The sequence below is a fragment of the Myodes glareolus genome, chromosome 27 (assembly GCF_982192425.1).
Source record: "Myodes glareolus chromosome 27, mMyoGla1.1, whole genome shotgun sequence".
NCBI lineage: Eukaryota > Metazoa > Chordata > Mammalia > Rodentia > Cricetidae > Myodes > Myodes glareolus.
Window position 1 is genome coordinate 40,758,942 of NC_142052.1, and position 25,723 is coordinate 40,784,664.

The 25,723-nt window shown below is 45.1% G+C and overlaps 1 protein-coding gene and 1 long non-coding RNA gene across 2 annotated transcripts in view; one reads left to right on the forward strand and one right to left on the reverse strand.

Annotated features, from left to right (window-relative positions):
• Positions 1-25,723, forward strand: part of Plcl1 (phospholipase C like 1 (inactive)) — a 302,997-nt gene that overhangs the window by 111,928 nt on the left and 165,346 nt on the right. The gene's annotated exons all lie outside the window — the stretch shown is intronic.
• On the reverse strand, positions 6,287-9,474 carry LOC146889399 (uncharacterized). Its single transcript, XR_015000029.2, has 2 exons — positions 9,306-9,474; positions 6,287-6,617 (listed from the first exon to the last, which is right to left on the reverse strand). It is a non-coding gene; the product is annotated as an uncharacterized LOC146889399 (long non-coding RNA).

Genomic DNA, 25,723 nt, shown 5'->3' on the forward strand with positions numbered 1-25,723 from the left:
TTTAGAGGAAAGGAAACACAACATCAAACCAGCAGCGATATGCATTGTATCTAAGAGACTCAGAAGCTAAATGAAGGAGCGCCAGGTCACCCAGACTGGCTGTTAGGGCAGCGGTTCTCAACCTTCCTGGCTGCGACCCTTTAATACAGCTCCTCGTGTTATGGCGACCCATGGCCATAAAATTATCTTCATTGCTACTTCATCACTGTAATTCTGCTATTATTATGAGTCGTAAATATAAATATTTGTGTTTTCACACCTGTGAAAGGGTCATTCACTCCCGAAGGGGTCACAACCCACGAGGTGAGAACCTCTGTGTTAGGGTATAGATTAGTGTTGCAGTAGAGTCTTGGGTTTAACATGAGGATCCATAAGTGCTTTCTGTTTTTTGCTATGTGCTTGTGTGTATGTGTGTGTGTGTGTGTGTGTACATGTTCATGTGTGTTTGTGCGGTATTCATGAACTCCATGTGCGTGTGGAGGCCTGAAGTTGACCATGTGATGTCGTTCCTGATTGCTATCTCTTTATTTCCTGATGTAGATCTTTAATTGAATCTAGAGCTTGCTGATTCTGCTACTGTAGTTAGCCAGCTTGCCCTGGGGATCCTGTCTGTGTTTCCAAACGCTGGGATTGCAGGAGACTTCTCTGCCTACCCAGCATTCATATGGATTCTAGGGATCCGAACTCTGGTCCTCATGATTGACTGGTGAGCATTTGTCTGCTGAGTCATCTCTTCAGACCTCTGTGGTCATTTGGATGCAAAAAGGCAACATGGAAAGGGGGGGGGACAAGCAACTTTATGGTGAAGGAAATTGGGAAAATGTAGATAATTGATTAAGGCCATTTGTTTTTGTTTTGATTTTTGAGACAGGGTTTCTCTATAGACCAGGCTGGCCTCGAACTCACAGGGATCTGCCTGCTTCTGCCTCCCAAGTGCTGGGATTAAAGGTGTGAGTCCCCACTGCCCTGTAGTGAAGACCATTTAATCCTGTATTTTTGGAGATGATGTGGCAGGCATGCAGTTCCTCTTAAAACCAGCCACAGTCTGATCATAGAGAAACACGGGGTGACACCGGCTGAGGAATATCCCACAGAGTTCTCTATTCATACAGGTATGAACTGTCAAGTCCAGTAGAAACAAGGGAAGCGAGACACTCTCAGCTATGGGGAGCCTGAGGAGAAAGTTAACCGCCTCCAATGGGGTATCCTGGTGGGATTCTCAAACCGGGAAAGGACATGGGTTTCAAACGAGAAAATATGATAGAGTGTGAGGTTTTGTTTCCTTATACAAAGGATTCCTTGATCTGTCAAGGTTCCTTAAATAAGTGTAGCATATATGTAGGGAAAGGTGAGCACTAAGTGGATGGAAATTTTCTGTATTATCTTCACAATTTTTCTATAACCCGTCATGCAATTAAAATTTATTGCGAACAGAATGGTCCAGTTAGAATAGATTTTGTAAAAAATTTGAATTTATGACCTACATGCACACAGAATGTTTATAGTGAAGACTTTTGCCTAGTTTGTAATTGAGGAACCAGATGGGTGTTGGAGTCAGTTTAAAGAATCTAGTGACATTCATTATCAAGAATTGAGATGAATGCCCACGGAAGCAAAACTGACTTCTGCCGCTGTAAGGGGGGGCAAATGAATTTAAACTTTACTGGACAGGTCAGAATTGTTTTGCAATGCAATCAGTTATCTACAATTTACGGTCATAAAATAGCACCCGTGGGACCAGAATGAGAGGCCCAGATGTGTTTTAGACAGTATATAGTTCTCTACGGGGTTCACAGCACATTCCCTGCGATGTGCACACCTGTGAGTCTTCAACATGGCCAAAACACGGAGGAGTTCTTGGATGCTCGACCACCCGGCCGCACCCAACACATTCCACCTGTGAAAAATCCCGTTGGCTGACGTCTTTTCTGAAATATTTGCTTCTCTGTTTCCCTGACACAAGGCAAGATGGCACGGCCCAGTTCCCCTATAGGCACGGGCCCGTGTCTTCAAATGATTAAGGAGCTAAGACAGGAAGTGACGTAATGTTCCTTCCAGGTGACAAGCTTGTGAAGCACTCATTTCTTTTTCCTGTCTTTATGCACTGGGAAGCTGTCTTTATGCACTGGGAAGTCTGCGCTCAGATGTAGCTTCTGCATGCTTGCTTTGGAGTGATTGTGAAGAGCAGAGCCCCTCCATGACCTGTGTAGGATCTATGATACTGATAAAAGATACATTTTGGTGTGCTGAGTCACGGAGAGGACATGGCAAGTTTATTAGGCAGATAGCTCACAGTGCAGTCCTGGCCGCACCACGCGCTAGGGGATGTCGGTTGGCTTCTCTGCCCTTGAGGTTCCTTGTGTGATGATAACGGAGGTAACACTACTGATGTTGTAGGTAACACTACTGATGTTGTAGGGTTATTGTAGGATGAAGCAAATAGCTTATGCCATTCCTTGGCGGAGAGTCCCTGGCCACTGGAGCATCATTTGTCTTCCAATATTTTGGGCTCTTCACTCGGAATTTGTCAGTGGTCCCTCATGCATACTCGGTTTTTCATATGATGTCGTCATTGCAGGGCTGTTCAAAATAGCCCAGCTATTCTTGCTTGGTGTGTCATGCACAGGACAACTGTCTCACACGCTGTCTTGGAGCGTTCCCTGGTAGACTGGCTTCTATCACATTTCTCCCTGCTGCTTTGGAGGTTGCGTGACTGGTTTGGGTCACACGAGGAGACTGGACACCGCGCTGTAGTTTGAGATGTGAACTCAGATAGAGGACAAAGCCCCAAGGAAGACTGAGACATTGTTCTCGGAATTATAACTTATTGCTGGTTTTCTATCTCCTGCGTAGAAACTTGCTTTTCTTTCTTTCTTTCTTTCTTTCTTTCTTTCTTTCTTTCTTTCTTTCTTTCTTTCTTTTTTTTGTGTATCAAATAATGACTTCATTTTATTACAATGGTTCTGTTAATGATTGAAATCAGGGGAGCAGTTGCAAAATAAAACAAGTGCACGATTAGATGGGAAAGAAGCAGGGAAGGCCCACGCCTCCTGAGATCAGAGTTGTGGTTAATGACGAGCGTGAAGACGATGCGCCGCTGAGATCTTGTCCTTCTAGAAGAACATATAAAAACAGCGTGGAGCAGTCAGTGCCTTTCCCATGCATTTATGGCAACCGCTTTCCAAATTTGGACACACAGTTCCTGTCACTTGAAAGACAAATAATAAAAGCCATTCATATTTCCATTTATGAGCAATTAATTTCCCAGCTCAACCATGAAGAGTATGGGAGATAAGTTAAAGATATATTTACACCTTTCAGTCTAGTGAATGTGTTTCTTCTGGAAACCTGGAAATTTGGTTTGTATTAAATAGTGCTAAAATAACATTTAGGGTATGTTAAATATTGAGCAGTTTTCGAGGGTGACAAAGGCATAGAAACTAAGAAACAGGAAGACACCAGTCGGCTTCCTTTCTTCTTTGTTTCCGCATCCTGACCAATGTCCCCCCCACCCCAGTCCCTTTACCCTGCCACTTCCCCTCTTTCTTCCACCCCCTCCTCCTCTGGTTCTCTTGAGTAAAGGGCAGGCCTCCCATGGATGTCCACCAGTGCTGGCATATCAGGTTACAGTGAGACTAGGCACCGCTTCGTCTATTAAGGCTGGATGAGACAACCCGGTAGGAGGAAGAGGGTCCTAAACCAGGCAAAAGAATCAGATACAGCCCCCGCTGGCACTGTTAAGGAGTCCCACAAGAAGACCAAGATACAGAACTGTAACATGTATGCAGAGGGCCTCGGTCAGTCCCACGGAGGCTCCCTGGCTGTCAGATCAGTCTCTGCGAGTCTCTGTGAGTCTCCGTGAGCCCTGGTTAGTTGGCTCTGAACTGTTACCTTTCTTAATTGTGGTCTTTGTCAAAATTCAGAAATTTCTAGCAGTGTTAAGAATGCGTGTCTTGGTTATAAACACACACGCTTAATTTTGAGAGCTTTTGCTCAAAGGCCATGACCTTTAAATAGACAGATGAAATGCCCACAAATACAGCTTTTATAAAAAAGCTTTCCTCTCTCGGAGAAGCACTCCCGTGCATGCCTGCTAACACCTGTTTCTAGGCTCTGGGTCTCCATGTTTATCCCTTCCTCTCCCACCAGAATTGTTTTGAGGTTAAAATACAACAGAGAAAGAAAATATAGAAACCCTGAAACCCTGGCTGACTTCTGCAGTCCGCACACATCTTTCTCTTATCGGGATGTTGGCAAACTTTCAGTCGGTATCTCACAAGTTAACAGTAGTTACACACGGTCTTGGGTTCCTTTTAGTGTGTGTCTCTGCGTTGCTCGGGCTCAGTTATCCTAAGAAAACACCCCATGTCGCAATTTTCAGCGTATGGAAAAACAAATTGGCTAAAGACGTCTTCTTCCTCCTCCTCTTCTTCATCTTCTGCCTCTTCTTCTCCCTTCTTCTTTTAAAATATTTATTGACATTTATTTTGTGTGTATGGGTGTTTGATTGTCCACATGTATGTGCGTAATATGTATGCACGTCTGGTGTCTCCAGAAGTTAGCAGAGGGTGTTGGATCCTGTGGCGGTTTGAATGAGAATGGCCCCCTTAGGCTCATAAATTTGAATATGTGTTCCAAAAGGATTAGGGGGTCTTGTTGGAGGGAGAAAGTGTGTCATGGCGGGGGGGGGGGGGAGTGGTGAGCCTTGAGGTTTCAAAAGCCCACGCCAGTCTAGCTCTCTCTGCTTCATGCCTGTGGGTCAGCAGCTGCTCCGGTGCCTGCCTGTCTGCCTGCAGCCGTACCCCGTGCCTTGATGGTCCTGGACGCCATCTCTACAACGGTAAGCCAGCCCTCAATGAAATGCTGTCTTTTAAAAGTTGCCGTGGTCACGCTGCCTCTTCGCAGCAACAGACCAGTCACTAAGACGGATTCCCTGTAGCTAAATTGTAGGTGGTTGCGGGCTGCCAGATCTAAGTCCTGGAAACAGAACTTTAAGAACAGAAAGAAGTATTCTTTTTTTAAAAATTTTTTTAAAATATTTATTTATTATGTATACAATATTCTGTCTGCGTGTATGCCTGCAGGCCAGAAGAGGGCACCAGACCCCATTACGGATGGTTGTGAGCCACCATGTGGTTGCTGGGAATTGAACTCAGGACCTTTGGAAGAGTAGGCAATGCTCTTAATCTTTGAGCCATCTCTCCAGCCCTCAGAAAGTATTCTTAATCACTGAGTTAAAAGCCACAGGCTGACGAAATGAAGGCCGCCATGCCACCACGAACATCATTTCAGGAGAACCACCCATCGGTGGTGACGGTGCTGGGATCCGGATAGGATTTCCCTTTCAGTTTTAGCTAACCTGAGATGTAGTAAGTCAGAGCAGCTATGGTCTGTTCTTCCTTGGCTATTATACTGAGTATTTTACACATTCTTCCCCATACCAACCCTCATGCTAACCCCATGAGGAACAACATCACAACTGTCAACTACAGGCCGTGGAACCAAGGTGCAAAGGCTGGGGCAGCTTGCTGAAGTCTCACAGGACTAGGAAGGGCTTCAGCCTTTGCTGTCTACGCACTGCGTAGGGCTGACTGCCTGTGGGCCATTCTGGGAACCATGAGCAGAAATATTGTTCCTGAGGTTCCGAGGATGGCTAATTGAAAACACTAGGCCTTTCGAGATGATTTATCTAGTGTTTCCATAATAATTGGGACTGGTATGGAACTGACCACTGAATGAATAAAGGGAATACAGATATTAGGGACGTTTTTAAGATGGACGAAAATGAAGAGCAAGAGCATTTGCCTTGCCTACCCAAGGCTCTGTGTTTGGTCCTAAGCATCGTGATAGAACAAAACAGAAATGAAGAAAAAGTAGAATTGGGGAAACGCAGTTATGAGTGAGAAGATTAAGAATACCTTTTGCTTCTGCTTTTGTACTTAGTGATAACTCTTGTCAATCTGTACTTTATAAGCACACTGGTTAGGAAACTATCAACAGCATAGACAGTTTCTCATACAGAACATACCAAATATTTTCAAAACTATCTGAGGTAAGGTGAAAAATAAATGAGAGATTTATTTATAGATTTGAAATCCCTCTTGTAATCCTTACTATAAATAAAAACCCATTGTCACTTTCTGGTCACATTCTAGTCTCTTTCAATCTACCATTGGACTATGTGTCTTGAATTTGAAACCTATTATTATTATTATTATTATTGAAAAGGAGGTATTGGAAATGTTTTGGTTATCAATTGGGATAAAACAAGACACGCAACAGCTGGTGGATTCAGACAATAGTTTATTATCATTCCCTATGATTTTGTGGGTTGGCCTGGCTGTTCCCTGGAGTCAGGCGTGTGGTTTTGTTTGGCAGCTGGAATAAGGATCATCTATCTGAACGTGTATGCAGACTGTGTAGCCCGTGATGGCTCCTTTGCTTGGCCAGGCAACGGATGCTGGGATCACCTGGCTCTGTTCACTAGAGTGGGTATCCAGGGCACCTTCCTGTGACTTGTCTCACACATGGCGTCTGGGTTTTAGGAGGGGGTATTCAAAGGGGTTCCAGCATACTGTGAGGGTTCTCGGGGTCTAGCTTCCAGAGTCTCAGAAAACCTTTAAAAAAAAGGGCATCATATATATATACACATATATATACACATATACAAATATATATACATACACACACATATATATAAAATGCAACTATTGCATAATACCACTTTTGTATAAGCATTATTGTACATTGTACATACTGTCCTTCCATAGTCCCTACCCCTTCAGCATCATTTTATTGAATATATATATATTATATGTATATTATATATATATATAGTATATATAAGGTTTATACTTTAAAACAAATTGTGTGTTTGTGTGTGTGTGTGTGTGCATGTGCCTGCCATTGCAAGTGTGTGGAGGTCAGAGGATGACAGAGAGGGCCTGGTGTCCTTCCACAATATGGCTTTCCAGGGATCAGAATCCTGGTCATCGGGCTTGGTAGCAAGTGCTCTACCCACCGAGCAACTTCCCTACCCACCCACCTCCTCAACCTTCATCTGCCATCTTAAGAAATCACCAAGTCAGCTCCAGTTGTGAAGCCTGAAGAACCTGTGTCATCTTTAATTCACCGCAGCTGCGGTTGGGGTGCTGGTGAAGAAGGCGCCATACTTAGAGACCCTCTACAATATAACCAGGGACAGAGAGAGCTGAGAGGGGTGGGCTTACCAATCTGAAATCCAGCATTTACGGTGTCTGCACTTACCGTCTTACCTTAATGCCCATCAATGGCAACATGTAGTCACCTTCTTCGGTGACACTTCAAGATTCCAAGCCAGAATTTGGCTGATATATCCTGATATCTTTTGAGGATTACCTTCTGCCTTTTGCTAACGTTAGAGACACAGAGACAAGGTAGAAAGCCAAAAATAGCCCTATAATGACTAATTTTGGGTTTTTGCAAGGCAAACAGCCAGGTATTATATAAGCTGACTCACAAGATGTCTTTGCAAGAATTCTGGAGAAGTGGCTGCACTCTGCCAGATTCAGAAGAATGCCTGCCTCCCTTGAAAGGACTTTTTGGAATGCTGGAATCTCAGTAGGCTCATTTTCCCATGGATAAGAGGTCTGAGTCAAGCATACCTAGGTGAGATATTAATAGTCTCCCTATGGGTTAGGTAGCTTGGTTCCTAAAAGGAGTATCAGCATCTCTACTTATTGCAGAGAAACTTAAGGTCATGTTAGGAATAAACAGTTCCATTTATAATAGCTTATTTATTTATTCTATGAGAATATCATAGATGTTTATAAGGTATTTTTATCATCTTCTACCCTTTCTCTGACTCCTCCTGGCTTTCCCTGTATGTTTTCTCCCAACCTCATGTCCTTTAGGTTTTGGGTTTTTTTTTCGACTTATAATTAATGTTCTTGCACTTCTGAGGGTTGTGCTAGGCAGACACCCCACCATTAGCTCTGATAATTAGTGGAGTTATGACCAGATGATGTGAAAATATGCAAATCAAGAGTATAGTTGTCTTTCCCAGAAACTGCACACGGGATCTGTTCTGTGATAAACACCTGCTAAAGCTTGAATTTAGTCCGGGGGTGACTGTGTGGCTGAGATTTGACTGCTGGCATGTTCCTTTTTGCATCTAGTCAACCCGTGCACATGTTCTAGCTCAAGACACAGAGTTTCAGAAACCTCTTTTCATACAATGTGACTTGAAAAAAATCATTTCTTGACCCATTTTGTGGATAAACACACAAAACGCTATGTTCGCTCTATACAAGCCGCCTCTTCTGTTTTATAGCATTGCTCACATAGATGCCTTAACTCTCTCCGTTAACATCCCTTGGCTTTGTATTCTGTAACATTAAGCATATGCAAATTGTGTGCATTTTATGCTAAATATTAAATGTAGGAGCCGCTAGGAGCTTCCTGGCAGTTCCTGCTAGAAAAAAAAATTATTTTGAATTTATCGTATTTTTTTAAAGAAGTGAGATCAATACTAGCCTGTTCTTAAGGTAAGTGCAGATTGGTGTTCCCGACACCCTAGGCCGACTCTGCTAACGTGGCCACGGGGGTGGCTTTCGGCTCTGAAGATTTCGAAGCTGTTTTTCAAGCACTCTTAGCTCCCCCTCCGGCTTACACTAGTTCCCATAATTGAAAAGTGTTATAAGAACCATGCGATGCCACATTAGTGGTACAAACGTACCCGTGAACTGTTTTCACGATTGAAATGACTGGTGAGTCACTGTTTATGCCTGTTTAATTCCAAGACTGAACTCAGCCACAACCATGATATTTGTAAAGCATTTCAATCACTTAGATGCTACAAATGTAAGAAACACTAAAGAACCCATTATTCCTCATACACCTTGGCACAAATAATGTAGAAGGAAACACGCTTAGCAAACATCTGGAAAACAGGAAACGACACGGGGATTATCACCGTCTGAGTGTATTTAGCTGATTTCTTTCTTCCTCGATTTTCTGCTTTTATACTTTCAGTTTTCAAAGACTTTTTGCAGCGAGATCGCTTTAGCCCAGGCCTGTGTCAAATAACTAAGTGCGAGAGCCTGTGGTTGCTAACTGCCTCAGTGAATTGTTAATTCTTAAATTACGGTTATGAATACATTAAAGTTTCCAGGCAGCCGATTCCTAGCCTCATTATGTCACAGTGACATTTCTTCTCTACGTCTCTCGCTTCGGGACCTGCACGTTTATTGCGGCAGCCTTGTGAACTCGCTAGAAGGAGGCATTGACTCCCAGCCTGATCCTCACAGCGTGGGAAGGTGTCCTACCTCTAGCGTTTTGTCTGTAAGGCTGTGTGGTCTTCTTCTCCCATTGGAAGTGGCTGCAGCCCTGTTATTAGTTGACCCCCAGGGGTGGCTGAGCCTGGTGCTGTGACTCTCACTGACTCCCTGGTGTCCTCTGCAGAAGTCCCTCCCCGTTTCGTGTGGGCTCCGAGAGCTTCAGCAGGTTAGGGCGTGCAGTGGAGGATAGTGAGAACACAGAAAGCCATCTTCCTGGGCCTCTCTGGTTTTAGTTTCCTGGGCTTACATAGCTCATCGTTTGCATACGTTATTCAGTTGGGGGTCATAGAATAGTGGAAAGAAAGAAACAAAAGCCTAATGCACTTCCCGCAAATCATCTGCCGAGGCCAATGTTGTCTGATGTTTTCCATTTATTCTGTGACTTACCGATGTCAGAAGAGGAAAGGGCATCAGCACGGAGGGGTGCGTGGATAAATTCGGGCTGGAATGAAAATGAAGAAACCTAACTATCTCAGAGGGAAGGCAGAGCCTGGGTTCCCGTGCTCCTACAGAAGTGCTCAGATCCCATGACGTGGACATCATAGCTCCCTGTGGCTGCATGCACCGTGGAGCAGTGTTCTAAAGCAGTAGTTGTTAACTTTGGTGACATTTCAGGGGTTTGGTGTGAACTTTAGGCTAGCGTAGTGGTTCTCAGCCTGTGTGTCGTGACCTGTTTGAGGTTGAACGACCCTTTCACAGGGGTCACATATCAGATGTTCTGCATATCAGATATTTACATTGCAATTCATTACAGTAGCAAAATCACAGTTAGGATGTAGCAAGAAAAATAATTGTATGTTTGGGGATCACCACAACATGAGGACCTGTGTTAAAGGGTCATAGTATTAGCAAGATTAAGAGCCAGTGGGTTAGTGGAAGTACTTCAGGCTGTCTTTGAGTATTGGGAGCCTGATCCTTTACTTCCTGGAAACCATATACTGAAGGGGTCTTCACTGCTATGCATTCTTTCATTGTGTACCATGCTGGCCCAAGGCCATAGCCACAGAGCCAAGCGGTCATGTCACAGACTGAGACCTTCAAAGAGTCAGCCAAAACTAGACAAAAAACACCCCTTTTTTTTAAAGTTGGTACCAGATATTTTGGTATATATTAATGGAAAGATGACTAACACATTTTAAATAGTAGCCATTCTAATGGACTTGGTGTTATTTCATTGTGGTTTAATTTGTACTTTCCCAAATAATTATCCATGATCTTTTTCATATATTTGCTGGTCATTTATAAGTCTTCTTTTGAGAAATGTCTACGTGAGTATTTTGACTATTTATATATAAAATTGAATTTTCTTTTGCCTCTAGCTGTTGAACTGTGAGAGGTAGATCATGCATTTTTTGATAGAACCCCTCATCAGATGTACGGTTTGCAAATACCTTTTCTCAATGTTGAATAACGTTGTCATGAATTACAGTACTTAGGGACTGACCTGACTGGGGTGATGAGGATCAGATAAAGGAAAAGCCACACATGCAGAAGAGCTGGGACTGGGTGGGCCACACACGTTAACGGAGATCTACCGGCAGTAGCCAGCAGCGAGTTTATTTTCTACATTTAAATGGAAGAGCAGGCTTATTGTGTACAACTGAACTGGGTGGCAGTTCCAGCTAATCTCAGCAGGAGGCCTCCTTAGGGGAGCGATCTTTGAGGGTAACTAATGGGGAGCAGGGAGCTGCTCTCAGATCTTCTACACACACTCAACATTCATCCTTCCCTCATGGGCCAGGAGAAGTTTTGCCATTCCCACGGGTCTGAAGCACTGGGGTCCGTGACATGGCCTTGCTCGTGTCTGCAACACAGTCTCTCAGGACTTCCTCCTCTCCCCAAAGGTTGTTTCTTTTTTGACTTTGATCGTTTTCCCATCTGTGCATGCAATTTTTAGTTTGAGACAAACCGACTCGTCTGTTCGTAGCTTGGCTGCCTCTGCTTATGATGGGGGCATATTCAACGTTCATTGCCTAGATCGACGTCACGCTTCTTCCCTTCTGTGTTTTCTCCCAGTCGTTCTGGAGGTTCAGGTCTTGCAGTGGAGGTCTTAGTCTGTGTTGAGATAAGGATCCAATTCCATTCTTCTGTATCAAGTTTTCCTGATATGTTATTGAAGGGACCATTCTTTCCGCATTCTGCATTCTGGCACCATGTTGAAGATTAGCTGGGTGTAGTATGTGGGTTATTTTTGTATTTTCTGTTCTGTTCTGGAGATTTTTATATCATATGCTGAGCCATAGCATATATATGTTTCACTGGGCTGAGTTCAGAGGTGAGGAAGTGGGAGGCATCCAATTTTGTTCTTTTTCAAAACTGCCTTCTTATTCAATTCTCTTACGTTTTCATGTAAATTTTAGGATTTCCCTCTGCTTTCTTTTTTTTTTTTTTTTAGAGATTTATTTATTATGTATACAGTGTTCTTCTCCCTGAATGTATGGAGGCCGGAAGAGGGCTCCAGATCTCATTATAGATGGTTGTGAGCCACCATCCGGTGGCTGGGAATTGAACTCAGGACCTCTTAACCTTGGAGCCATCTCTCCAGCCCTGCCTCTGTTTTAATAAAAAAAAGAAGAGACATTAAAATTCCAGTGGAGATTGCACTTAATCTGTGTGCCACTATGAAAGGAAAGGATATTTCAAATATTGCCTTTCCCAATCCATGAACCTGGATGTATTTGTATCTTTTAAATATACTTAATCAACATTTGACAGTTTTCATTTCACAGGTCTTCTATATCTTTGGCTGACTTTATTGCTAAGCATTTGATTTTGTTTTTGAAGCATTTATAGACAGACATTTGGGACAAACACAAACCTCTCAGTGCCAATAAAAGATGACTTAGAAGTAAATCTACTTAATTTTTAAATCTTAATTTTAAAATTTCAATCTAGTTAAGTTTTATAAAAGGACTGAGGAAGGAAAAGGGAAAAGATAAAACAAAGGCAAAGGCAGAGAGAACTGTGATCTCCCCTCCGGCAGGGGACCGCAGCACGGAGCTCCATCTGTTGCGGAAACTGTTAAGTGCTGCACCATATGCATGGCAATGCTCACCCTATTCTTTGGATTAGTCCAGTGAGATCCTGATGTTGGCAACAGAGAAGTCGTCCCTGGTAAAGAGACACAGGCACCACCATGAAAGTGACCACAGTTATATCTCACATACATTTCAAATTTCATATAGTTACATTTTCTGAGTTCTTCTGGCAGGACACTTCTTCTTGGGTCTTCGTGAGGAAAGATGATCCTGTCGATTTAGGGCCCGGGGAATCACCGTTGATTCCTCCCACTATGGACAATGCACCATCAGCTATGCCGATAACACTTCCAGATTGTCCCTTTACCAACTTCCCCGTTACACTCTCTTAGTCCAAGCCACAAACTCCTGCCCTTAGCCTTTATTGTGACTGTCTGATTCTAACACGTATCATGCCTCGTTCCTTTCTTAAAACTCTTTTTAAATAGCAGTTAGAAGATGGTTAGCAATGGCTCTTAATGCCAAACCATCCAGACAGGATCTCCAAGGCTCTCATTTCAGACCAGAACCATGACTGTAAATCCAGAATCCTAAGCATGGGACCTGTATTAACCTACAAAGTATCACAGCCTGCTTGAGCTCCGCAACACAGAGTTTATTTCTCCCAGTCTGGAAGCTCGAAGTCAAGGTGTCTGTGGGTTTCGCTTCTTCTGGTATTTCTTTTCTTGGCATGTAGATGCATGCTTTGCTCTTGTGGTCATCTTTCTGCTTGTACCTGTGTCCTGGGTTCCTCTTGTTAAAACAGTCATTGTAGAGCAAGACCCACTCTTGTGATCTTGCTTTACCTCAAAAAACTAATGTCCAAGTAAGATCATATTCTGAGGTCCAGGGATCAGGACCTCCATATATAGAGTCTTTTTTCTTTTAAATAGCATACAGATTTTGAGAAAGGCAATTCAGCCTGTAGTATAGCGGCTTGAGTTTTCCATTTAGCACTGATGTTGCTCACAGTTCAGGGCCCGAATGACTGTAGTATGCAGCCATATTGAAGCCGGTGCCTCAGGAATCCCATGAAACTTTCCTGCTTAGACACGCGTGAGTAGCTTAACATAAAAATGATGGACTCCACATACCAACGTCCAGACGTCTGCACCCTTATGGGTGACAGTTGGCCAGCATAGTCCAAGGTGATTTTGAATGAATCCACGTTGGAACTCCGCTGTCTTAAAGCTTGCAGTTCTTCATGGTACAAACAAAAGCACGACATCTTTCTTAAGACAGAGCTTCTTGTTGGACTTAGGTGCCTACCAATGCAATATTCAGGTCTAAATGGCAAGAAAACATGTCTTAGGTCGTAAAGTTTCAAATGCAAAGCGTGGGTTTTGGATATCACTTTTCATGCAGCATTACCCCCCCCCCCCCCCATTTAATGAAAGCAAATCAAAGAACCCTGAGCATGTATCACTGAGAAAGCCCACGGAGGAAAGTGATTGACGTTTCATTGATTGAGCTGACCAAAAAGTCGCAACTTGCAGGTAGGGAATTTCTTGACTGATGCAAGGCCTTTCACTTTCCAGGGGGAGGCTAGGCTTTCCAGAGCACAGCAACCTCTGATAAAAACTCCTTGATTTCATCAGGCCAATTTCCATGTTTTGAAACAAAGCCACGGAGCTGGCAGTTTTCGTGAGGGCCTCCCAACAGCTGGCTGCCTCCCATAACACAGAAATGTGGCAGATTATTTTATGAGACCGTGGATCAGCCGCCTTTGTAATTTGCCTTTGTCATTTGATTGTGGGTGCGTTTCCTCACTCCCCAGGTTCAACCAAAGGCTGCACTTGGGTGAGGGAATCATGATTTCAGGGATTGGAGATCCCTACAGTCCTGCTGCATGACGCACACGCACACCTCTCCCTGCAGCCCTGCTTGCGTGACGCACACGCACGCCTCTCCCTGCAGCCCTGCTTGCGTGACGCACACGCATGCCTCTCCCTGCAGTCCTGTTTGCGTAACGCACACGCACGCCTCTCCCTGCAGCCCTGCTTGCGTGACGCACACGCACGCTTCTCCCTGCAGCCCTGCTTGCGTGACGCACACGCACGCCGTCTTTTCGGTGGTGCCCTTGTAATACCTTCGATTTTGTGTCTTGACGTTCACTTTTAAATACTGTGATTTCTATTTTGATAGGGTATGTGGCCTTGAGCAAATTGTTTCAAAACAGTGTTTGTGATAAGGTGAGGATCTCTTAAACTATGTTGAAGTGTATATCTCGGCGATAGCTGAAATGTTTACATGTATTACTTGTCTTTACATATTTGTATCATATTTATTATTCATATATAATCAGTTAATTTATTTATATATACATTTATTTATTTATACATCCATTTTTAAAAATTATATCCCTGAAGCAGGCTCACTGGGAGACAGCCCAGGGTGGCTTTGCATTCACAGTCCTCCTGCCTCAGCCACCTTCGTGCTGGGATTGTGGGGACTCGCCCTCACATGGCCTTTAAATTTTTCTTAGCATGCAAAATGATGGGTTCCTTATGATGTTTTCGTCCATGCGTATCATTCTACCTGGCTCATTGTCACCCCTCCACCATATTCTTTCTTTCGTTTGGTCCATTTTCTCTGTTGATTTTTGATGGCGTATATTTGCTGATGTGAACTTCTAACTTAAAAAATAGATGCCCCTTACATCTCTGCAGGAACGGATCGCTTCCTAAGTTATGAGATATCCCTGTCTCCATGAAAACTCCAAGAATTTCAGAATAGAACCATTTTAAACATGTCATGTTTACATATATCTAATATATATATATTATATATATTAGATATATGTTGTAGAACTCAGCCTCTGAGTTCTACAACAGAATACCCCAAGGGTAGGACCACTGCTAGTCCTCGCTCTCACAGCCTGACCAGGGACCCAAGAGCCCTGGGTGATTATGCTACTTCTGCTTGAAAGCAGCTGACTGGATCAACAGAACGAGCAAGGGATGTGTACATCTGAATGACTTTTATACGGCGCTGGAAAGTGAGGCTTGGCGGGCCAGCTGCTCAGTGTGGCTGTGACTTTTAGTCACTGAGTGGTCAGCCCTCTCATTCCAAAAGCCCTTTATCTCCCTTCCTCCTTTGTTGGAGAAAATAGTAACTTCCACCTTTTATAGCCCCCCTTTCCCTGCCGCCCCCCCCCCTGTGGCTTTTATACTGATTGAGAGCCAATCTATTGTCTTCCAGGCTGCGCTACTTACAAGAGTCTCCCTGGAAGCCTGTTAGTGGCTGACTTATCCTGCACTCATCACTGGAGTGTCTGAGGACAGAACAGGGAACTCGCCCTGGGTGGTTTTTGGGGAGTCAGGTGGTGGGGTGTAATCTCACACTGGTCTATGGCATGACCTTTGGGGGCTTCTGATGGTCTGTCCTTGAGAATGGAGCCTTTTGCTCCTTCCTACCCCTGTAAAGTCTCAGACGAAATGACCCCCTTAGAAAATGACTGTCTCCTTCCTTTCAGTAAAATACTGTGACACACAGGAACTGCCTTCCACGTTTCCTGTTGTTTACCTAGGTTACCATTGTCTTAACTTCACAGGATGTGATCCATGGCTTTGGTCGGAGAGCAAATCCCTGTTCCCTCAATTTCCAAGAGGTCTTTGGTCCATCCCTCCCCCCGCCACACACAGTTGTGGCTTTGTTTTCTCAATAACATCTTCTTTCGGTGTTGAACAACACAGATCACCCAGTCTGGAAAATGTTTTCTTACCACTGTGACCATTGCCTGATTTATTCTTTTCTCCATCAAACTTCTAGAAGACCTGTTCATTTCTTCTTTACCACCAAGGTTTCTGGCTTTTATTCTAATCTCATCTGCCACCTCCTCCTATGTCAATCATTTCTTCCTTTAATTATAAAATAATTTTCCTACCAATGTTATATTTGGATTTCAATGGAGGAAATAAAAAAATAATAAAAACTATTAAAAAACCTTCTCGTTATAAAATTAGGAATACACAAGGTATACATGAGTGTTCATCTGGTATAAAATTCTTCGAGTATGTACTTGCCCCCAAACATAAAATTGGAAGGGTGGTTCTTATTACCGATTGCATGATCACCACATGATTGTTCTCTTGTCTAAGGGCCAGCAACTTAGAAAGAGTCTGATTTTAGCGCTGATAAAAGACACACCCACGCAGTTAGTTGGAGCGGTTTCAGCTGGCCCTCTCCCGATTGGGACAGCTGGTTCTGCTGTGACAGCCTGGGCTCCAGTGGTGCTGGGCCACCAGAGCAGGTTCTCCGTGCTGCAGTTCCAACGACGGAGGAACCGACATCAGGGTTTGTGCTGAGACCGCAACATGAAAGTAATTAAAAGTGCTTCTGGAAGCTTCCTACAGCTCCAAAGGGCATCCCTTCCGCTGCCCCTCCCACAACCGTGCCGATTCACGTCTCAACGTGTTCAGCGGTTATTCTGGTGTTTCTCCCTTTCGTGGAAACCATGGCCCTTTGATTATTAAATTTACTTCCTGTTAGTAAGTTGGGAATTTCATTCAGATACCCCCATCATAATTAAATTAGGTCCCACTTCTTTTTAAGAGAGAGGGTCTTGCCCATAGTCCAGCCTGGCCTTGAACTCTTGACCTTCTGGCCTCTTCCTAAGTGCTGGTGTTAGATGCGTGTACGGCCACACCCACCCGGCGTTTCCTCCCTGCGCGATTATTTGAATGGAAGTTTCTAGAAAGAACCGCACCTTACACTGAACCTCTGCTAGGCTGATTGACACATTAGCGCTTCAGTGATGGTAATGGATGATGGTGGCATGTTGCAAGTCCAGAATCGAATGATTTGGTCCATCCCTGGTCCGTTAGTAGCATTTGCTACCTTTTTCTGTACAGATCTACTGTTCTCATGACTACCAGGTAAATCCTTTGACTCCTCACATCCACCAACCAAAAGGCAAAGAACGCTATCAGAGAGTATAAGAGGCCTATCGTTAGATGTCAGTGCTCTACTGCGATCTGCCTGCCTATTGTTTCGGGAATGTGTCTGCAGAGTGTCTTGAATCAGCGTCTTCTTTGCTCTGTTACTATCAAACGTTCGTTGACCTGTTACCATTTTAGAACATGGAATCTGTTGTAACCTGCCTCTATCTCACGATTCTAGAATAAACTACCACTTACCCCTGTTGAGGGGAGACTTGTGTTTCTGGTACTGATAGTTACGACTATGCAAATATGTTAAACTGTTGAGCGATCTTACTGTCTGACTCCATTGTACATTCCTTCTGCTGTTTTTACCTGGAGCGAGGAATTGCTTGGTTCTCTTTTTACCCTCTGCTTACTTTTCTTTGTTGGAGCCTTCCAACATTCTCCAACGGTCTATAACATGTAATCATGGTCGGCTGAATAATTCCACAGTTCCTTTTCATCCCTGCCCCTCGGAACCATGGCTCCCAGTCCAGTGTGTTCTCTGTTGTCAGGCAGAGGTCTGATGTCACTCTGAGTGTGCCCATTGCTGCTCCTCCAAGAGTCCTGAATTCATTGTGTTTTTTTATTGCTGTTTGTTTATTACTTTGATGCACATTCTATAGTAGCTTTCCCAAAAAAAAGATATTCGGAAATGAGTTTTTTAGGTTTTGCCTAGCTGGGTACGTGGATGTAGGGACTGACTGACTAGAAGGGCAGATGACTCAGGAGGCTCTTTTGTTGTTGAAGGCCTCTCAAAAATATCCCTTTGTAGAAACCTCTCCTTCTCTTAGGCCGTCCATTTTCCCAGAGAAGACGCTTCATTCACCCAGCAGGGAGTACAACCAGAACCTTGGTGTTGTAGATTTGAGGGATCACAGTGTTCAGTGAACAGCTTTCACACAAAATGTTCTCCTCAGTACTACGACCTTTGACTTGTCCTCGTTAGCGACTGCTGAGCCCGAGTCCTTGGAGAACAAGTGTCAGATTTCTAGTGGGTGGTGCCACTTAGGTCAGGGGTCAGGGAGATGCTGGTGACAATTAGGTCAGGGGTCAGGGAGATGCTGGTGACAATTAGGTCAGGGGTCAGGGAGATGCTGGTGACAATCAGGTCAGGGGTCAGGGAGATGCTGCTAAGCATTTTCAAACAGAATTCTAGAAAACAAACAAGCAAACACCCTCAACAGCAAAACAAAAACAAAGCGGAACTCTACGCAGAAATCAAAATTCAAATTTGTAGCATTGGCTGGTGTTGGCCGTGTAAAGGTTCTCAGGGGTTGATTTCAAGCGACCCGCGTGGGGTTACCCCGGAGCGATATTGCTGCTTATGAGGGGGTCCTGCGAGCCCTGGGGAAGCCCGCTGCTGCCCGTCAACCTCGGGCTCTAGGACAGTCTGTTTTGAGGGACAGCTTTTTATCTCCCGGAGTATTCCACGCGTCCACCTGCTAGATCTCAGGCGCAAATGGCTTTAACTCCCCTTTTCTGCGTTAAATTGTTTCCTGAATCTTGTCTCCATCTTCATATGTTATATTAGAGGTACCTTTCCCTTTGACCTGAAGTTGGACTTTGTGCTTTTGCTTCCTGTCGTCTGCCTAGTTTTGGAATTTGAACCAAAAAGGAGCAAAATGAGCTCTCCTTGGCGTCTTTGTTACTTTTTTGTTGATGAGATGAAACCCAGGGACAGAAGCCCTGTAAGGAAGGAGGAGATTGTTTTTGCCTCCCTTTCAAGGCACAGTCTACCGAGGCAGGGGAGTCCCACAGCGGGAGCCGGAAGGGGCCGGTTGTATCACACCTACTTTCGTCAAACAGAGCGAGACAAACAAACGCGTTAGGGGCTCAGCCCACTTTCTCCATCTTCTATGATCTAGGACCTCCCTGCCCAGGGAATGGCTCCACCCACACTGGATAGGTTTTATGGTCTCATACTGTAATGAAGATAAAAGTTGTACTGGTTAATTTTGTCTTATTATGCATGGGCAGCCCGTATACGGCGGTTCTGTTGAACTTGTCCATATTGTGTTTCGTGGTCTAAGTTGATGAGGACGACTGACCAGGTCTCTTCCTTGAGAGAACACCAGACCTCATTACAGATGGTTGTGAGCCACCATGTGGTGGCTGGGAATTGAACTCAGGACCCATAGAAGATCAGGCAGTGCTGAATTTTGTCTACTTGACAGAATTTAGAATTGTCAGGGAGATGGCTATGCTGCGGAGGATTAGAGGGAATGGTTAGGTGTCGTAGGAAGAACACTGTGATGGTATCATTCCCTGACTGGGATTCTGGCTTGTAAGTGAGTCTTAGCATGTCTTTATAGCTCTCTCTCTCTCTCTCTCTCTCTCTCTCTCTCTCTCTCTCTCTGTCCCTCTTTCTCTCTCTGCTTCTCTTCAGTGTGACCAAGAACCTCAAGCTGCCCCCCCACAATGGAATGTGACCTAGAACTCTGAGTTGAGTACATCCTTTCTCCCTTAGATTGCCTTTGTCAGGGCTTCCCCCCCCCCCTGCCACAGCACCAGGAAATAAACTAAGAGCTCAAGCTATTTCTATATATAAAATAAAAATCAGTTATTAAGTCTTACCAAGTGTGGTGACATTTCCCTACAATCTAAGCCTCTGGAGGGCATCTCCTTGTGAATTTGGAGGTAGCCTGGTGTACATCATAAGACACAGTCTCAAAAAACCCCTAAACATATCTTTGGGTGGTAAGACTCTTTTCAATAATCTTTTCTAAGTCCTTAATATATAAGGTTATGAGGATCAATTTTTGACTTCAATCTGCAGACCGAATTGTTCAGCGCAGTGTTGAACTACGCATGTTTTAGATGGGGTCTTCTGTGAAAAAAAATCACTGTAGCTCACGGTAGGATTTTGAACATAAAAGATATGAAGGAAGGTAGATATAAGTTTATGGAGATGGAGAGATTTGATTTACAGTCTCAGTCAGTGCTCTATTGCTGTGAAGAGACACCGTGACCACGGCAGCTCTTATGAGAGCAAGCATTTAACTGGGGCCTGACTACAGTGTCAGAGGTTTTCTTAATGGCGGGAAACACGGGGGCACACAGCAGATGCTGGAGCAATAGCTGAGAACCCCAGATCCACAGGCAGAGGTAGGGAGGGAGGGGGAGAGAGAGAGAGAGAGAGAGAGAGAGAGAGAGAGAGAGAGAGAGAGAGAGAGAGACTGGGACTGGCATGGGTTTTTGAAACCCCAAACCCACCACACCCAGTGACACCCTTCCTCCTACAAGACCATATCTCCTAACCCCTCCCTGATGACCAAGATTCAAATCTATGAGCCTATGGGGGGCATTCTTTTTCAAACCACCACATTTACCGCGTGCAGTACCGTCATAGGTTCTATGGTAGCTGTGTCTTCCTGTTTGGATGAGAGGAGGTTGAGGCTGGGAATGTGTTTAGTCAGTTTTTAGAATACATACATACACACACACTCACACACATATATTCTGTCCACAGTGTTTTTATTTTATTTTATGTGATTAAAAACCTATGTGGACAGGGTCTCACTGTGAAGACTAGGCCGGTCCCAGACTCACAGGTGTCAGCCTGCCTCTGCCTTTCAAGTGTTGAGAGGTTTTTAGGTGGTCTTCCTCTCTCGGCGTCTGAATATTCTTACTGCGACTTAGGAGAACTGTAGAAACTGCGCGAAGACTTGTCCCGACATGCCTGCGTCAGGCCTGAGGAACCGCCAAGCTCCCTGGGTGTGCCTGCTTCTGCTGTAGACACTGATGGTAACCTAGTGGGTACTGGTGGACATGTGACTGTGTGCAGACATCTGTATTAGTGCACACCAGCAGAAGCACCACATCCCATGTACACATATGTATTAATACACATATACAGTCATATGTACACACATGTATTAATATACATCAGCAAAAGCACCTCAGTGACATGTACACACATGCATTAATGTATATGTACAGTCACGTGTACACACACGTATTAATATACATCAGCAAAAGCACCTCAGTCACATGTACACACATGCATTAATGTATATGTACAGTCACGTGTACACACACGTATTAATATACATCAGCAAAAGCACTCAGTCACATGTACACACATGCATTAATGTATATGTACAGTCATATGTGCACACATGTATTAATATACATCAGCAAAAGCACCTCAGTGACATGTACACACATGCATTAATGTATATGTACAGTCATATGTACACACACATATTAATATACATCAACAAAAGCACCTCAGTCACAAGTACACACATGTATTAATATACATGTACAGTCGTGTACACACATGTATTAATATACATCAGCAAAAGCACCACAGTCCCATGTACACACACTGTACTGGGAAATCTTGCTGCCTTGTGGTCTATGTTATTCTGTAGCATCATCCTTTCTCCGTCTACCAAACAAAAACGTCAGCCGGTTTTCCTATGCTAAACGCCGGGAATATAACTTTCAAGCAGAAAACAATAATAAATCATGTAGAAAATAAGACTTGAACTTTGCTCAAGCTCCTTTGCCTGGAGGAGCTGCGGATGATGAATGTCGTGACCTTTCCCCGGGAGAAAGCACGAAGCGTGGACGTCAGGAGGAGGCTCGCAGGAACGTTTCCATTTATTTGGAGTTTGGGAGGCTTTTCTATTTACCGACACGAAACAATCAGAAATCCTATCGTGGGAGATGAACGTGAGATGGACGTGTGTGACTGCATATGGCTTTTGTGCTGACTGAGGGAGGAATCACCCGACCGCAGTCAAGATGGGAGCCCCAAGCGGGAAGAGAGTAAGGGGGTCCCAGCCGTCAGAGGGTAGCGAACTGTGGAACAAAGTTCTCGGGAAGACGAGCTCGCTCCAAAGATCGCTGAACCAAAGCAGCGATCTTTCCCACTGCTGGGAGCGTGCGACCCCATCCTGGGGACCGGTAACCCCCACAGTTTCCGGGGGCCTCAGCAGACCCTGGGATTCCGCCGAAGGCCCAGACTCCCCCTGCCTCTCCTTCCATGGCGGTCCCTCGAGCGCTGCCTCTCCGCACACCTGTTTCTCAGAAAATATCTTGGCAGTTTACCTGCGGCGTCCTTAGAGTCACAGGTGGCGGCCGCTTGTTGCACATTCCTGCGAGCCAAGCATGCTCGTCATTTCCACTGCTCCTTCCTGCCCCGGCGTTGGCCGGTGCCAGCCATTGCACTGGGTCTGATGTCACTTTCCCAGATCCCTGAGCACATCTTGCTGAGGGACCTATATCTAGGGAAAAATCAAAACCCAAACCAGCCCTTAGGGCTTCCGGAGAAGGAAGGAACAAGGCTGGCATCTGGATTTTTCTATTCAGCACATATTATTGAACATTTAGTGTATGTCAGACAACAACTATTGGGTATGGTAGGTGAACATAATCTACATGGAACATGTAGTAGTAGTTTGGGGACAAATCGTTTACAAAGGTCACCGTGATTTCCAGATGGCTTCTATGAAGAAAAGGTGACATCAGGGGATGGCGAAGGGGAGTGGAGGTGTTTGATAAATAAACACACGCATTTCACATATATGTAAAATAGTGCACCTCAAATTTCAGTGTTCCTCCGAATCCCTTGGGGACTTGCTCAAACAAACGGCTTAGCTCGGCTTAGTTTCTGCTTCTCTGGGGTTCTGATGTGAGACCCTGACAATGTCCTCAGATGGCGTGGTAGTGTTCACTTCCCACAACTATGTTTGCGCATGTGCGATCTACGCACTTGCGTAAGTATGGCTGTGCCCCAGATAGAGGCCGGAGGGGGATGGCGGTGTCCTGTTCCGTCACTCTTAGCCTTATTTCCTTTAGACACAAGAGTCTTCCACGGAGCCTCTCGTTCATTGGCTTTTGGCCAGTTCCAGCCATCTGACAAGTATCATTGATTCTCCTACCTGTGTGTCCCTCCCCCATTCTTCCTCCTGCCCCAAGCACTGGAGTTACAAGTGTGCTTGGCCATGCCAGGCTTTTGCGGATGCTGGGGATGTAAACTCTAGTCCTCCTGCTTGCACAACAAGTGTCTTTGCTGACTGAACCATTTCCCCAGCTCCCAGAGGTCCCATTTGGAGATTTACTGGTGTCAGCTAAAAGGGGTCCCAACGAAGAGGTGGTACTTGTGGGTAGAAGTCTAAACGAGGAGGCACAGCGAAGGATGTGAAAGTGATCAATGGTGGAGGTAGAGGGGAGGATGGGGAAGCAGGGGAGTGGGGAGAGGCTTCCCGGGCTTCTTTGTGAAAAGCAGAGGCTTTGAATCTGCAGTGTGATGAATGCAGGACAACACAGAGCAGCCAGGAGCAGGACTGCTCTTCACTGGACGTGAAGACTCAAACCCGAGCTCGTCCCTGGAGACCAACTTAATTTGGTGGCACTCAGTTGAATCAGCCTCCTGGGATTCCGACGGTTCCTGGGGCTGGGAGTGGTGGTTATGGGCCCGTCCCAGCAGCCACGGAAAGCTGATTTTATTTTAAGAATCTTGGGACTTGTCAGCAGTAGAAGTCACGACTGAGATTAGTCTCTGGCTGTAGAACGGGTCTTGTTCGGTGTTAACGAGGAGTGTGGGTATCAATTAGAAAATGTCAGGTCAGCCCAGGTTGAAGGAATTTTTGGCTTTGTTTGGGTGGCAGGAAATGGGCCATAAACAACAAGATGGAATTATAAGGGCAGGGCAGTGTGCTTGCTGGTGGCTTTGCTGTGAAGACACAGAGAGGCCAGCAGTCACAAAGAAGACCCTAGACCCCCAGCAGCGGGGCAAAAAGCAGTTGCCTGAGAACACTGGGGCGTAAACAGGTTTGTGGGGGAAAGAAAAGGAGTCTGGATATGTTAGCTTCAAGACGCCTTTTAGGAACAGCAAGGAAGCAGGTTGTTTTTTTTTGGGGGGGGGACAGAGTGGAGCCAGTGATAGGTGGAATCTTTGCTCCTTTGTTGGGCCTGTGCCATAGCTGTGGCAGATATGACTGTTTTTCCACACGGGGTTTACATGTGAAGCGCAAAGTCTGTCCTAGCGTGCGACTCTTTAAAGGATGAACAGGGACAGGGAAGGAGCTTTCTGGACATTTTGGGCTGCTAGCTTCAGCTGGTGGCTCCTGGCAGGTGTTCAGTTGTGAATGAATGCTGAAATTACTTGTGTATATCAATTCCATACGTTGTTTTGATGGAAATGATGAGTTGACCACAATGGAAGAGAGGACGTTAGATATCCCATGATTAAAGACCACGTCTCTACTGGATTCTCATAACGTTGTTTTAATCTGTCTGTCTGTCTGTCTGTCTATCTATCTATCTATCTATCGATCTATTTATTTATTGTGGTCAAATGAACCTTCTGAATTCAGAAGAGCAGAGGGTTTTGACATGAGTGATGAGTCCCCACTCTTCTCCAAGGGCAGAAGGATCTTGGCCTCTTCTGGGTTTCTAAGAAGTTCTGTCTCTGGTATCCTGCCTGCTTTCCTTCGCGAGCACTGCGCTCTGTGTGATTTCGGCAGGATCAAACTGAGCGTGGGACCTGACTGTACACAAAGGCTCACCTCCTCTGCGAGTCAGGATCTACCCATCCGCAGGATTGATGGGTGGCGGCTGTGAAAAGTTCACAGGGCCCGAAAGTCTTTTATGACAGCTCGCTGCTTTGTGGGATAATACTCCAGATGGGGTTGGAGCTGATTTACATGAGGTGTCAGAGATGATGAACATCTGCCCGCAAGCTCCTTTTCTGATGAGCCAAATGTCAGCTCTATTTCTAGACAGAAGAATCACCTTTATAATTAGGAAGTCAGAAAGCGGCTGAGAACTGTTGACATATTTACTCAGATGCCCGGATGAGCGGATGAGCAGGCAGGATCTCGACCTAGTCAAGGCTGCTGCATCTCGGGGTGCCCTCTGCCCCCATTTCTAATTGTCAACCCCACATGGGGGCCGAAGAGTCGACTCCAGCCTTGTATAAAGGGGGCATGATGTTAATTAGAGCGTCCTAGCAACTGTCACACTTTCTCGTCTTAAAGGAGTAAAGCTCTTACCTGTGAAAATGCCTTCCTGATTCACCAAGGCATACAAAGTTAGACTGAAGGACATGGGGGCCTAGGAAGCGGAAGAGGATGGCTACCCACACCCCAAACAAATTAGGGTGAAGGGTCTTCTTCTGTTATTATGGGTCCAGAGGGATGGTACCCATTGTGATGAAGAAGGCACGGAGGTGGGAGGAGGAAGCTGTCTGGCCAGTTTCATCTGCACACAAGAAGGACAGACAGAACAGGAAGTGGGGTGAGGTTATAGACCCTCAAAACCTGCCCCCAGTGACATACTCCCTTCTTAAGGGTCTCTAACCTCCCACCTAGATAACAGGGGTTCACATGTAGGAGCCTGTGGGCTGCAGGGGGCAGCTCTCATTCAAACTACGCCAGTGAAGGGGATTCATTGTCCCTAATGCGATAGCCAGAGAACAGGGTAGGAGAGGAAGCAGAAGCTTGCGTAGCTG